Source organism: Saccopteryx bilineata, chromosome 4, assembly GCF_036850765.1.
Source record: "Saccopteryx bilineata isolate mSacBil1 chromosome 4, mSacBil1_pri_phased_curated, whole genome shotgun sequence".
Classification (NCBI taxonomy): Eukaryota; Metazoa; Chordata; class Mammalia; order Chiroptera; family Emballonuridae; genus Saccopteryx; species Saccopteryx bilineata.
In genome coordinates, this window is record NC_089493.1 from 56,434,531 (window position 1) to 56,446,801 (window position 12,271).

The 12,271-nt window shown below is 46.8% G+C and overlaps 1 protein-coding gene and 1 non-coding gene across 3 annotated transcripts in view; one reads left to right on the forward strand and one right to left on the reverse strand.

Annotated features, from left to right (window-relative positions):
* CA12 (carbonic anhydrase 12) overlaps window positions 1-12,271 on the forward strand; it is a 65,714-nt gene that overhangs the window by 21,453 nt on the left and 31,990 nt on the right. The gene's annotated exons all lie outside the window — the stretch shown is intronic.
* Window positions 3,648-3,723, reverse strand: TRNAA-GGC (transfer RNA alanine (anticodon GGC)). Its single transcript has one exon. It is a non-coding gene; the product is annotated as a tRNA-Ala (tRNA).

Here is a 12,271-nt window from a genome sequence, read left to right on the forward strand (position 1 = left end):
GGAGACTGCCTGCCTGATGGTCTTCAGGTGCGAGAAGAACCATTAAAAAGCAACTTTTCTCCCCAAGAAGGGAAAACTGAGGAAGTATCTTTAAATAACAGCAAGCGTGCTATAGATTAGATATCAGAAAAGACTTTCTCATTGTGAAAACTGGTAGTGGAGAATTGGGTCGTCACATCGGCTGGCTTAGGCGCCAGCTTGCCTTCACTTTAGACCAGGTGCCACCCGAGGTAACTGCAGAAAGTTTGTGTCTTTTTATCCAATCTTTTCTTTATGTTATTTCCAGACTCCCCAGGGGATGTTTACAAGGTCGTATATCCCTCCGTTGCTGCATCTCCCCTCTAGCTCTGGACAATTGCCCAGGGCTTATCTCCTAGTCACCTCTCACCACCTCATAACCACTGCCACTGCCCAGGGTATGACCCTCCAAAGCCTGTGGAGGGGAACGTGAGCTGTCAGGCTCAGACCCAGCCTGGCTACTGACTGGAGTGGGCATATTACTCATTCTCTGGGCTTTAGTCACCTCACCTATTAAATAAGAACATAGTACCTATGTTGTTGGGTTGGTATGCAGATTAAATTAATTAGTACATGTTAATATGGTTGCCAAACTATGGTCCCCAGTCTACCAAGAAAAACGGTTTTCTTGAAACACAGCTGTGTTCATCTGTTTGCATATTTTCTGTGGCAGCTTTTGCACTATAACAGCAGAGCTGGGTGGGAGTGACAGAGAGTGGATAGTTCCCAAAGCCTGAAATATTTATTTTCTGGCCTTTTGCAGGTAATGCTAGCCAACCTCTGATACAGAAGGATGCATGGCACATAATAAGTTCTCATTAAATGGTAGGTTAGAGGACCTGGCCGTTTGGCTCAGTGGTAGAGCATCAGCCTGGTATGTGGATGTCCTGGGTTTGATTCCTAGTCAGGGCACACAGGAGAAGCGCCCACCTGCTTCTCCATCACTCTGCCCTTTCACTTCTGTCTCTCTCTTCCACTCCTGCAGCCATGGCTCAATTGGAGCAAGTTGGCCCTGGGGTACATGGCCTCCTGAGGATGACTCCATGGTCTCCACCTCAGGCACTAAGAAGAGCTCAGTTGCAGAGCAACAGAGCAACACCCCAGATGGGCAGAGCATCAACCCCTAGTGGGCTTGCTGGGTGGAACCTGGTCGGGATGCATGCAGGAGTCTGTCTCTGCCTCCCCTCTTCTCACTGAATAAATAAATTTTAAAAAAGATAGGTTAGAAAAACCCAACATTATACTAAGTAGGCCTTGGAGTTTAACAAAATTTGATTGAGATCCTGGAATGACAAAAGGTAAATATAACCTAAAAGGAAAATCCAAAACAGATATCTCTGTCATTAGTACTCCCTGAGAGCAGCAACCATCCCTTTTCCCAGGGGTCCTCCACCCTCATATTGTTGGCACTAGCCTTGCTTTCCTGGCCTGGAGTCCTTCTATGCTTCCTCTTCCCTGAGGCCGGACCTCTTTCCTCCCCCAGGATTACTGACAGAAAGAGAACCCAATTCCTTTGGAAAGAATCTCTTCCACAGTGTGTGTGATCTGTTCCTTCCTTACACGTGGTCCAGACAACACAGTCACAATAATCTAGTCCAGGGCTTCTCTGCCTATGCACTATTGACATCTTGGGCAGGATAATTCTTTGTTGTGGGGAACTATCTTGAGCATCATAGGATGTTTAGTAGCATCTCCGACCACTACCCAGTAGACACCAGTAGCAAAAATGTCTCCAGACATTGGCAACTCTCCTGATGGACAAAATCACTCCTGTTGAGAACCACTGGCTGAGTTTAAAATAACAGTATGGTGGCAACAACATTCCAGTCCAGGACAATAAAATTTATATTTAGAAAAACAACATTCTTTGCAAGGACATGGATCTGTTAAAGAGGCACTCCGTTTGTATCACTGGACGGCTGACCCAAACGCTCAGCCTCTCAGCCTGAAGCCGCGGCATTGGCATTCGGATTGCTGCCGCTGGGGCGCTGCCTTTGTCTTTACTGGCCTCATGCCTGTGTAACTGAGAAGGCTTATCAAAGCGCTCCTTCCTACAATGTGGGTAGCACCTCCCCTCCCCAAGGACAAAGTTCTGACCCCTCCCCCAGAATGTAGAAAATGCTGAGGAACCCCAGGCCAGTTTTCCAGTTTCATCAGTTTTTACATCCTACTGTACCTCAAGTGATGGGAAGGAACTGCTGGCAGCTTTAAAATAACAGTTTTTTTCACTAATTCATTTATTCTGTCAAGCCGTCCTTAGTGATCGCCTTTGTGGACTGGTCAGCAGGGATCAGCGACAGGATAGCACAGCATTTGCCTTCAGTGGGCTGATGGTTGAGGGGCTAGCAGACACGTAAACAGTTCATCACAACAGATAAAATTAAGTGCTATATGATAAAGTTCACGGGTTCTGTGGACACAGAATGGATACAAAAAGTTGCAATTTGGGTGCAAGGGTGGCTATTAGGCCTGCCTAAGGAGCTGATTCTTGAAAAACAAAGGAATTAGCAGGGCAAGGAGAGAGTGTGTGTTCATATGTGTGCATTACAGAGATGGGACAGCACCCCACTGCAGGCAATAGAAGTCCAAAAAGCAGGCGAGAGTGTGCGGCCCAGTTAGAGAGTCAGGATGCTGGAGGCCAGTGCTCCCTGGGTCTCCTGTTGCATCACGTGTGTTAGCAGAGATACTGACGGCTTTTGTTCCAGACTCTCTTTTCAAGGATGTTTATATAGAAAGCTGTCTTATGAGATAGAGAGAATGTTGTCTCCTGCCAGGGCAGAGAGCAGATTTGTTTCCTGTCAGTAAAATAAAGATAATGTCTCCCTTGGAGGCAGAAGTTGGGCAGGTTTGCTAATTGCCCCCTTTAAATGATTGAGGTTTCCTAAGCTGGAGTTCCTCAGCCACTTGCCGAGTAATTTGCCTGTGCAAGCGTCACCTGGTCCTGTGAAATTGAGGCTGGGGAAACAGGCGCAAATGTCGCTCTGAGACCTTCATGATGAGCACAGCACGTCCTCGAATAACGTCATTTCATTCAAAGTCGTTTTGTTATAACATTGATGAAATGCTGCAAGAACTAAACTCTTGTTTATAGCAATTAGCCAGTGGTAAAATTGGTTTTGTTATATGTTGTTTTGCTTTAAGTTGCAGAACCTGTCAGTGACATTTAGTGAGGACTTACTATATTAAACTGTCCTTAGTCTCTGACTAAGGAGTCTCATGTCTTCGCCAGCATCCACAATACACAAAAGTGTGGTGGGCTAATTTGTTAATCTGAGTGAAGCCTTGGACACCCCCCACACCTCCCAGTTTTTTTTGTTTTTTTTTGTTGTTGTTGTTTTTTTTGGTATTTCTCTGAAGCTGGAAACGGGGAGAGACAGTCAGACAGACTCCCGCATGTGCCCGACTGGGATCCACCCTGCACGCCCACCAGGGGGTGACACTTCGCCCATCCAGGGCGTCGCTCTGTCGCGACCAGAGCCACTCTAGCGCCTAGGGCAGAGGCCAAGGAGCCATCCCCAGCGCCTGGGCCATCTCTGCTCCAATGGAGCCCCAGCTGCGGGAGGGGAAGAGAGAGACAGAGAGGAAGGAGAGGGGGAGGGGTGGAGAAGCAGATGGGCGCTTCTCCTGTGTGCCCTGGCCGGGAATTGAACCCGGGACTTCCGCATGCCAGGCCGACGCTCTACCACTGAGCCAACCAGCCAGGGCCACCTCCCAGTTTTTGACAGGTGAAAGGAGGCTGGCATCATGAGGATCTAGGGGGCTGCACTTCAGACCTTGGGATTAATCCTGAAGGCTTAAGGGGCCACTGAAAAACTTTCAGCAATGAAATGTCTTGATTTGGTGTACATGCGTGTGGAGGGCAGAGGGTTGTGAGGGAGGCCTGGACAAACAAGACTACTGAGAGGATAGATAGGGAGCTATGGGTCTGAACAGGGCTGTGCTGGGAAGGACAAATGAAGGCCAAGTTTTCTGTTTGTTTGTTTGTTTGTTTTATTTTTCTTAAGTGAGAAGCAGGGAGGCAGAGAGACTCCTGCATGCACCCCAACCGGGACCCACCCGGCAAGCCCACTATGGGGTGATGCTTTGCCCATCTGGGGCCATTGCTCCGTTGCTCAGCAACCAAAATATTTTAGCACCTGAAGTGAGGTCATGGAGCCACCCTCAGCTCCTGGAGTCAACTTGCTTCAACTGAGCCATGACTGGGGGAGGGAGGGAGGGAGGCAGGGAGAGAGGGAGGGAGGGAGGGAGGGAGAAAGAGAGAGAGAGAGAGAGAGAGAGAGAGAGAGAGAGAGAGAGGGAGAAATATATATATACAGAGAGAAAGAGAAGGGAGGAGAGCTGGAGAAGCAGATGGTCGCTTTTGTCTGCCCCGGGAATCAAACCCGGAACATCGACACGCTGGGCCGACATTCTACCAGAGCCCACTGGCCAGGGCCACTTTGTTTGTTTGTTTTTTAATTCTATATGGTCCTTGATAGCATTTTTTTCTGATCCAGGAATCAGTCTAGATAGCCTGTTGCATTTATTTGGGTGTCTCTTTAGATCCCTCAGGCCCTTGATAGTTCTGGGGCATACGGACCAGATAGCCGATAGACTGTCCCTCAGCTTGGATTTATCTGGTGTGAGATTCAGGTTGTACATTTTGGCATGAATCCCACAGAAATAATGTGTTCTTCACCATGCATTACATCAGGAGACATTTGATGCCACTTGTCCCATTACTGGTCATAATATTGATGTCTGTTCGCTTTCTCCATTTAAATGGTACCATTTCCCCCTTTATAAATAATAGGTAATCTGTGGGAAGATCCTTTGATACTGGGTGTAGACATTTCAATACTGATTGTATATAACAGTATTGTATTAATTGTTAAATTTCCTGACTTTGATAATTATATTGTGATTTTTAAGAATATGTCCTTGTTATCAGGAAATGGATACTGAAGTATTTAAATATGACAGGGCATGATGTCTGTGACTTTCTCTCAGAGGGCTCAGAAATAACAATAATAACACATGCATATATGTATATAGAGAGAGGGTAATAAAGCAGGTGTGGCAAAATGTTAACAACTGGTGATTTTACATGAAGAGTAATGAGAATTCATTGTGCTATTCTTATAATTTTCCTGTTTACTTAAAATGAAAAAAGAGTAAAATTGTTATGTCTCTGTGCCTAGAAGTGGGGGCAAAGGAGAGGAAAATAAAGAGTCGATAACGATTCCAGGCTTTTGGTGTGGTGGGTGGGACCATCCGCTGACACAGAGGATGTTGAAGGAGTTGGAGAAGGTTTTGGAGGGAGGTGAGTGAGAGGAAAAGATGGTGAGTTTGCATATTTTAAAAAATTATTAGCCCTGGCCAGTTGGCTCAGTGGTAGAGCATCAGCCTGGCATGCAGGAGTCCCGGGTTCGATTCCCAGCCAGGGCACACAGGAGAAGCGCCCATCTGCTTCTCCACCCCTCCCCCTCTCCTTCCTCTCTGTCTCTCTTTTCCCCTCCCACAGCCAAGGCTCCATTGGAGCAAAGTTGGCCTGGGTGCTGAGGATGGCTCTGTGGCCTCTGCCTCAGGCGCTAGAATGGCTCTGGTTGCTACAGAGCAACGCCCCAGATGGGCAGAGCATCGCCCCCTGGTGGGTATGCCGGGTGGATTCCGGTCGGGCGCATGTGGGAGTCTGTCTGACTGCCTCCCCGTTTCCAACTTCAGAAAAAAAGAAATTATTTGTTTGCCTGTCTGCCTCTCCCTCCAGCCATGTCGGATGTCAGGAGTCTGCATACTAACTAGTGGAGGCATCCAGTAGGCACTAACTGGTCTAGAGCTCAGGAGGAAACCGTGGCAGGGCAGAGGTGGTGTTGAAGCCATGAGAAGGGAGGGGACTATGCCAGGGGAATGTGTGTGAGCCAAGGACAAAACCTCAGGACAGCTGACACTGAGGGACAGGTAGCTACAGAGAGCTTAGAAGGGTTAGAAAAAATGGTAGAACAACTCAGACAAAGCCATGTCCCCAGAAACCGGGAGAGGCTTCAGAAATGAAGGGGTTGGGGAAGAGGTACCATGGCCAAGGGCTGCAAGAAACACAGGGCTCAAGAGTCTATTTGAATTTAGTGGGACGTGAGCTGGGGAGTCAGCATCCCGGACAGCGAGATTGAATGGGAAGAAAAGATGCAGAAGTGAGCAGTGTAGGCTCTTGTAAGATGCTCAGCTGCAAAGAGGAGGGGAGAAATCAGAGCAGAGGAAGGCAGCTACTCGTCCTAGTAAATAAGTAGCAAAAGTCCACAACTAAATCATTTGTATGGGGCCACGTTCAGCTTAGATAACTGGGTTCGTCCCTGACATATTAACTGCCCGATCCAGTCACGGCTTCCTCACGGCCACAGCCAGCCTTACACTGTCAACGAGGACGAGTGCTGAGAAAGTGGATGGGAAGGGAAGACATGTCAGCCAGAAAAGGCAGCTATGCTAACGATTAAAAGCACCTGTGACAATTTCAAATCTCTCTTTGCCAGGGAAGGAGACTCACTAGGCTGCCTCTGTCCACATTATTCGTTCTCCCACCAAGTTCCTTTTAGTGTCAGAGAACATTACTACATCACCTTGTACAGAAGATGCTTTTATTATCATTATTTTTTTAATTGATTTGAGAGAGAGAACAAGAGAGAGAAAAATCAATTTGTTGTTCCACTTATTTATGCATTCATTGGTTGATTCTTGTGTGTGCCCTGACTGGGGATCAAACCTGTAACCTTGGCATTTCAGGACAACACACCAACCAACTGAGCTACCCAACCAGGGCCTATTATCATTGCTACCTGAAGATTTCCCTTTTCATGCAGGAGCCTGTTACAAACAATAGCCTCATCAACCCCTAGAGTCTTATTTCCTCCCTGTTACTTTCATGCCAGCTCTGTCCCTGGCTTATTTTCTGAAACCCACACAGGACAAATGCCAATGCTTAATCTCAGTCAACAACCATTTTACAGAAGAGAATAGCAATTTAACCAGAGTCAAATAGGTAAACTACAATAAAAAGCAACCCTTAAGGGGACAAACAAATACTGGTATATCCATTCAATGGGATTACTCAGCCATAAAAGGGAATGAAGCACTGATACATGCTACTGCACGATGAACCTTGTTATATATACCAGATGAAAGAAGCCAGACACAGACTATGATTCCATCTAAATGAAATACACATAATAGGCAAATCCTTAGAGATAGAAAGGAGATGAGTGGTTGCCAGGGGCTGGGGGGAAGAAGGGAAATGGGAAATGACTGCTTAGTGGGTATGGGGCTTCCTCTGGGGTGATGGACATATTCTAGAGCTAGACAGTGGTGATGGCTGCACAGCCCTGTGAATATCACCAGTGGTCAATTTGTGTTGTATATATTTTGCCACAGTAAAAATTAATTACAGTTGACCCTTGAACAACACAGGTTTGAACTGCCCAGATCCACTTATATGTGGATTATTTCTGGTAAAAACACACTGGGCTGGGGAAGGGGTGTTCTGGAACTAATCTCCTGAGGATACCGAGGGGTAACTGAAGTTTTAGGGAAGTTAAAAGTTATACAAGTTGAAAAGTTATTTCAACTGCATAGGGTATTAGTGGGCAGTGTTGGTTCCCCTAACTCCCAAGTTTTCAAGTGTCAACTGTAAATTTTTTTTTTTTTTTGGAAAAAAAAGCAATCTTACCTGACACTGGAGAGAAAAAAGCCCTGGTTCCAGCCACGACGCTGCCGACCTGCTGAGAAGGGCTTTCCACCAGCTTCTCTTTACTTTGGCTGCATATTAGAATCACCTGGGCTGCTTTTTAAAGCCTTCTGTATCTGGACCCCACCTAAGGCCAATTAAACCTGCTCTCAGGCCCTGGGTCAGGAGCAAAGTTAGAAGCTTTTGGAGATTCCAGTATGCACCCAGGATTGAGAAATACCGTATTTCCCCATGTACAAGATGCATCTTAATTTTGAGGCCCGAATCTTTTTTTTTTTTTTTTTTGTATTTTTCTGAAGCTGGAAACAGGGAGGCAATCAGACAGATTCCTGCACGCACCCGACCGGGATCCACCCGGCATGCCCACCAGAGGGCGATGCTCTGCCCATCTGGGGCGTTGCTCTGTTGCGACCAGAGCCACTCTAGCACCTGAGGCAGAGGCCATAGAGCCATCCTCAGCGCCTGGGCCAACTTTGCTCCTATGGAGCCTTGGCTGCGGGAGGGGAAGAGAGAGACAGAGAGGAAGGAGAGGGGAGGGGTGGAGAAGCAGATGGGCGCTTCTCCTGTGTGCCCTGGCCGGGATTCAAACCCGGAACTCCTGAACACCAAGCCAACGTTCTACCACTGAGCTAACCGGCCAGGGCTCTGAAATTTTTTTTTAATGTATTACCTAAAGTTATTGAACTCAAGTTTTATTCATCATAAAATTCATACAACTCCTCATCACCTGTCAAAACTCCCATCCATTAGCTTGTCCTCATCTGTGTCTGATGACTCGTCCTCAGTTCCATCTATGGCATTTGAAATGCCACTACCACTATATAAGACGCACCCAATTTTTAGGCCCCAAATTTTTTCAGAAAAAGGTATGTCTTAGACATGAGGAAATAGGGTACTGCTCTAGACCCATGGGTCTCAAAGTGTGGTCCCAGACCAGTAGCATCTGCCTCACTGGAAATATGTCAGAAATGCAGATTTTTTTGGCTCTGCCCCTGTCACGGAGATAATGACTACTCAGAGACCACATGGTGTGCACCGAGGGACCTAGGAGAGACCGCCTCACGATCCCCCATACAGGTTTCGTGAGACAGCCCTGACCCCCAGTCCTTACAGGTATTTATTGATATACATAAAATAAAAGCAGGGACAAATGAAGAAGTAAGGAAGCAGAGAAGAGAATGAGGAGAAGAGAATGACAAGTCGGGAAGTGGAACTTCTTTAGAGCAGATTAAAGGGCAAGCGAAGTAGCTCAAATGTCCCCATCTATTGATTAATCAGAATTGCTAATTCTATCCCTGTTGTGCTGCATTCAGCATAGTACCATGTTTAGTACTTTTGTCAGTAAAGTCACTGTGGCCTTTGCCTCTGTCCCTGTTTTATTTTCCTATTCAGGGCCTCTACACACCCTAAAGTTGCCGAATTTGGCATTCTGTGGGTGGGGCACAGTGATTCAGCTTTTAACAAGCAAGCCACCCCAGGGAATTTTAATGCACACTCAAGTTTGACAACCACTGTTCAGAGTCTAGACCAAGTATTTTACAGAAAGTTTTCCTCAACCAATGAGAGTTTACTGAGCATCCAGCAGAAGGTTGGTTCTGTGCTGTGAAAATATAGAGACTTAACTTGACTCTACATCTAGTGGGTTAGATTCTTGGGAAAGAACTTGTTCATTAAACTGAGATGAAACTTTTTATGATCAAATATATTCTATTGTATGCCTATACCCCATTTTGTTTACCTACTCACATGCCAACGGGCAAAGTAACTTAGGTTACTTCCACCTTTGGGCTGTTATGAATAATTCTGCTATGAATATTGGTGTACAGGTATCTGTTTGAGTCCCCACTTTCAATTCCTTTGAGTCTATACCTAGTAGAGTTGCTGAATCACACGATAATTGCATGTTTAACTTTTTAAAGAAGCATCAAACTTTTCACAGTGGTTGTACTATTTTATATTCCCACGGGGAATATCTGTTTGGGATGATGGAAAAAGTTCTGGAAATGGATAGTGGTTCTGGTTCCACAACACTATGAATGTACTTAATGCCACTGTACTCACTTAAAAATGGTTAAAGTAGTAAATACTGTTACCACACACACAAAAAAAAGATGAAATGAGCCAAGAAAACAGGTTTAGAAAAGGAGGTTATGTTCCCATGGTCAACAATGAGTAGCCATCTTTTTAAAGAGGGTAGAACAGGACGGCCGGCTTGACTGTGGACTTGGCACGTTCACATCCATCATGCTTCCTCTGAAAATGAGCCAGAGAAGATCAAAGGGAATAATATGTATTGAGCCCTGGCTGGTGACCCAGGTCTGGCTGGGTTTCATTCTTCAGGTTAGGCTGTTTCCTTACCACTTTAGAAACTTGTCTAACTTATTAGTAGTTTGTTGTTTATTGTTCAAGAGCCATTTGCTGAACACTTCAGTCTACCAGGCTCAGTGGGAGGAGTTGGGTACACAGGAATGAATGAGCTGAGAGCCTCGTGCAGTGGTTCTCAGCATTCATCAAGCACCAGAATCACCTGGAGGGCTTGTTCAATGACAGATGCCCGGGGCCACCTCCAGAGTGTCTGACTCGCAGGTCTGGGGTAGGGCCCGAGAACCTGCATTTCAAGTCAGTTCCCAGGTGATGATGATGATGCTAATGATGATGATGCTGATGCTTGTCCAGGGACTGCACTTGGGGAGCTTCTGGTCTACTGCAGTAAAAGATCTAAAATCTTATTTTGACAAGTGTAGGTGCTGCTAGGAAAGAGAAATGCAAAGGGCTCTACAGGAGCATGGAGAAGAGGGAAACACCTGTCCTGCCTTCAGGGGTGAGGCAGGCAGAGAGAGGGCTTTTCCGCGGATGGAGACGGGAAGCAGCTTGGTGTGTCTGAATAATGCCAGCAGCTCAGCATCGCTGCAACACAATGTGGAGGTGAGAGAAGGTGCAGGGAGGCCCGGAGGGAGGGCAGAACTCTCCCCAGTAAACACTCTTTAAGAGGGTGGCAGAGATGCAGGAGCAGAAGCAAGCAGTTGTTACCCATCTACCTTTGGCAGCCTCTAGGTCCCACCCTCCCCCCTATAAAAACCTTCCCTCCAGAGATAACCTGGCAGAGTCCCCTCTTCTTCACCCCACTCCCTCCACCTCTACTCTCCCCTCCACCCCAGCAATACTGCCAACAGATTATAGGACAGGGAGGGCCCTCTAGACATGGTAAGGTAGAGAGGAAGGACTTGCCAGGGGCTCACAGAGTTAAGTTGACAGCCCCAGTCTTCAGCAGCCGCCTTCTCACTTCCAGCCTGCACAACAGGCCCCCTCTGCCATGGCTAAACCAGAAATGATGCTAAGAGTGGCTTGGGAGGATTTATCCAATCCTAGTCTCAGTCCTCCTTCTCAAACTGACCCAGACAAAAACTGACATAAGAAAGAAAAAAGTTTGCCTGATCAGGTGATGGCACGTGGATAGAGCATCGGACTGGGACGTGGAGGACCCAGGTTTGAAACCCTGAGGTCACCAGCTTGAGTGCAGGCTCACTATCTTGAGTATGGGGTCACTGGCTTGAGCCCAAGATCATTGGCTTGCACCCAAGGTCGCTGGCTTGAGTAAGGGGTCACTAGCTCTGCAATAGCTCCCCGGTCAAGGCACATATGAGAAAGCAATCAGTGAACAACTAAGGAGCTTCAACAAAGGATTGATGCTTCTCATCTCTCCCTTCCTGTCTGTCTGATCCTATCTGTCTTTCTCTCTGTCTCTATCACAAAAAGAGAGAGAAAAGTTTGATATAAAGTATGGATTAAAGCATCTTTAGAAAACTTTTCTACTTGTATTGATCTATAACATAAAATCCAAGGAAGAGTGAGCCTGCTGGGGCAGTCCTGCTTGAAGCTTTGTCAGTAATAAGTAACCTGACCCTCGAGCCCTTGCTCACTGCCCCGGCTCTGATTCATTTGTAACATTGACACCGGAAATGTTTCAACACCAGTTTGATTCCTTGGCTTCTGTTTGTTTATAACAAAATCATAAAACTTCATCCAGCAATCATTAACCCACACCCCTGCTATCCTCCTTTCCTTCTGGGCAGGATCTTGGGCTTTATGGCGATGCTTTTCCACTGGGCCGGCAGGAAAACAGGCACAGTCAGCAGAATGTGGCCTTCTGCGGGAGTGGGGTGGGTGGTCAGAATCCAGCCACAGTGGACGCTCTGGAAACTCCATACTACTGACAGGCTGAACCCCACTGGACTTCTACGAGAAGCTGTATATAGTTTAATCAACTCCAGAGTGTGCTTCAGGAGATATAAAGAACACAGTAAATCTATTTTGAAAATGTGGCCTCCACATCCCAACAACATTCTGGGGAGTTGTATTGAAATGGATTTAGAGAGGACATGGAGGCTGCCTTCCCCTGTGAGTGGGGTCCTGTGGCTGAGCCGTTTTCTCTGTGGTCCCAGCCACAGGACCATGACTGATGGATGACCCCCAGAGAATAGTGGGTTCCAGCCCCCTGAAAGGATAACCTAACAGATAGCGGAGGTTACTTGAGCAGGTGCT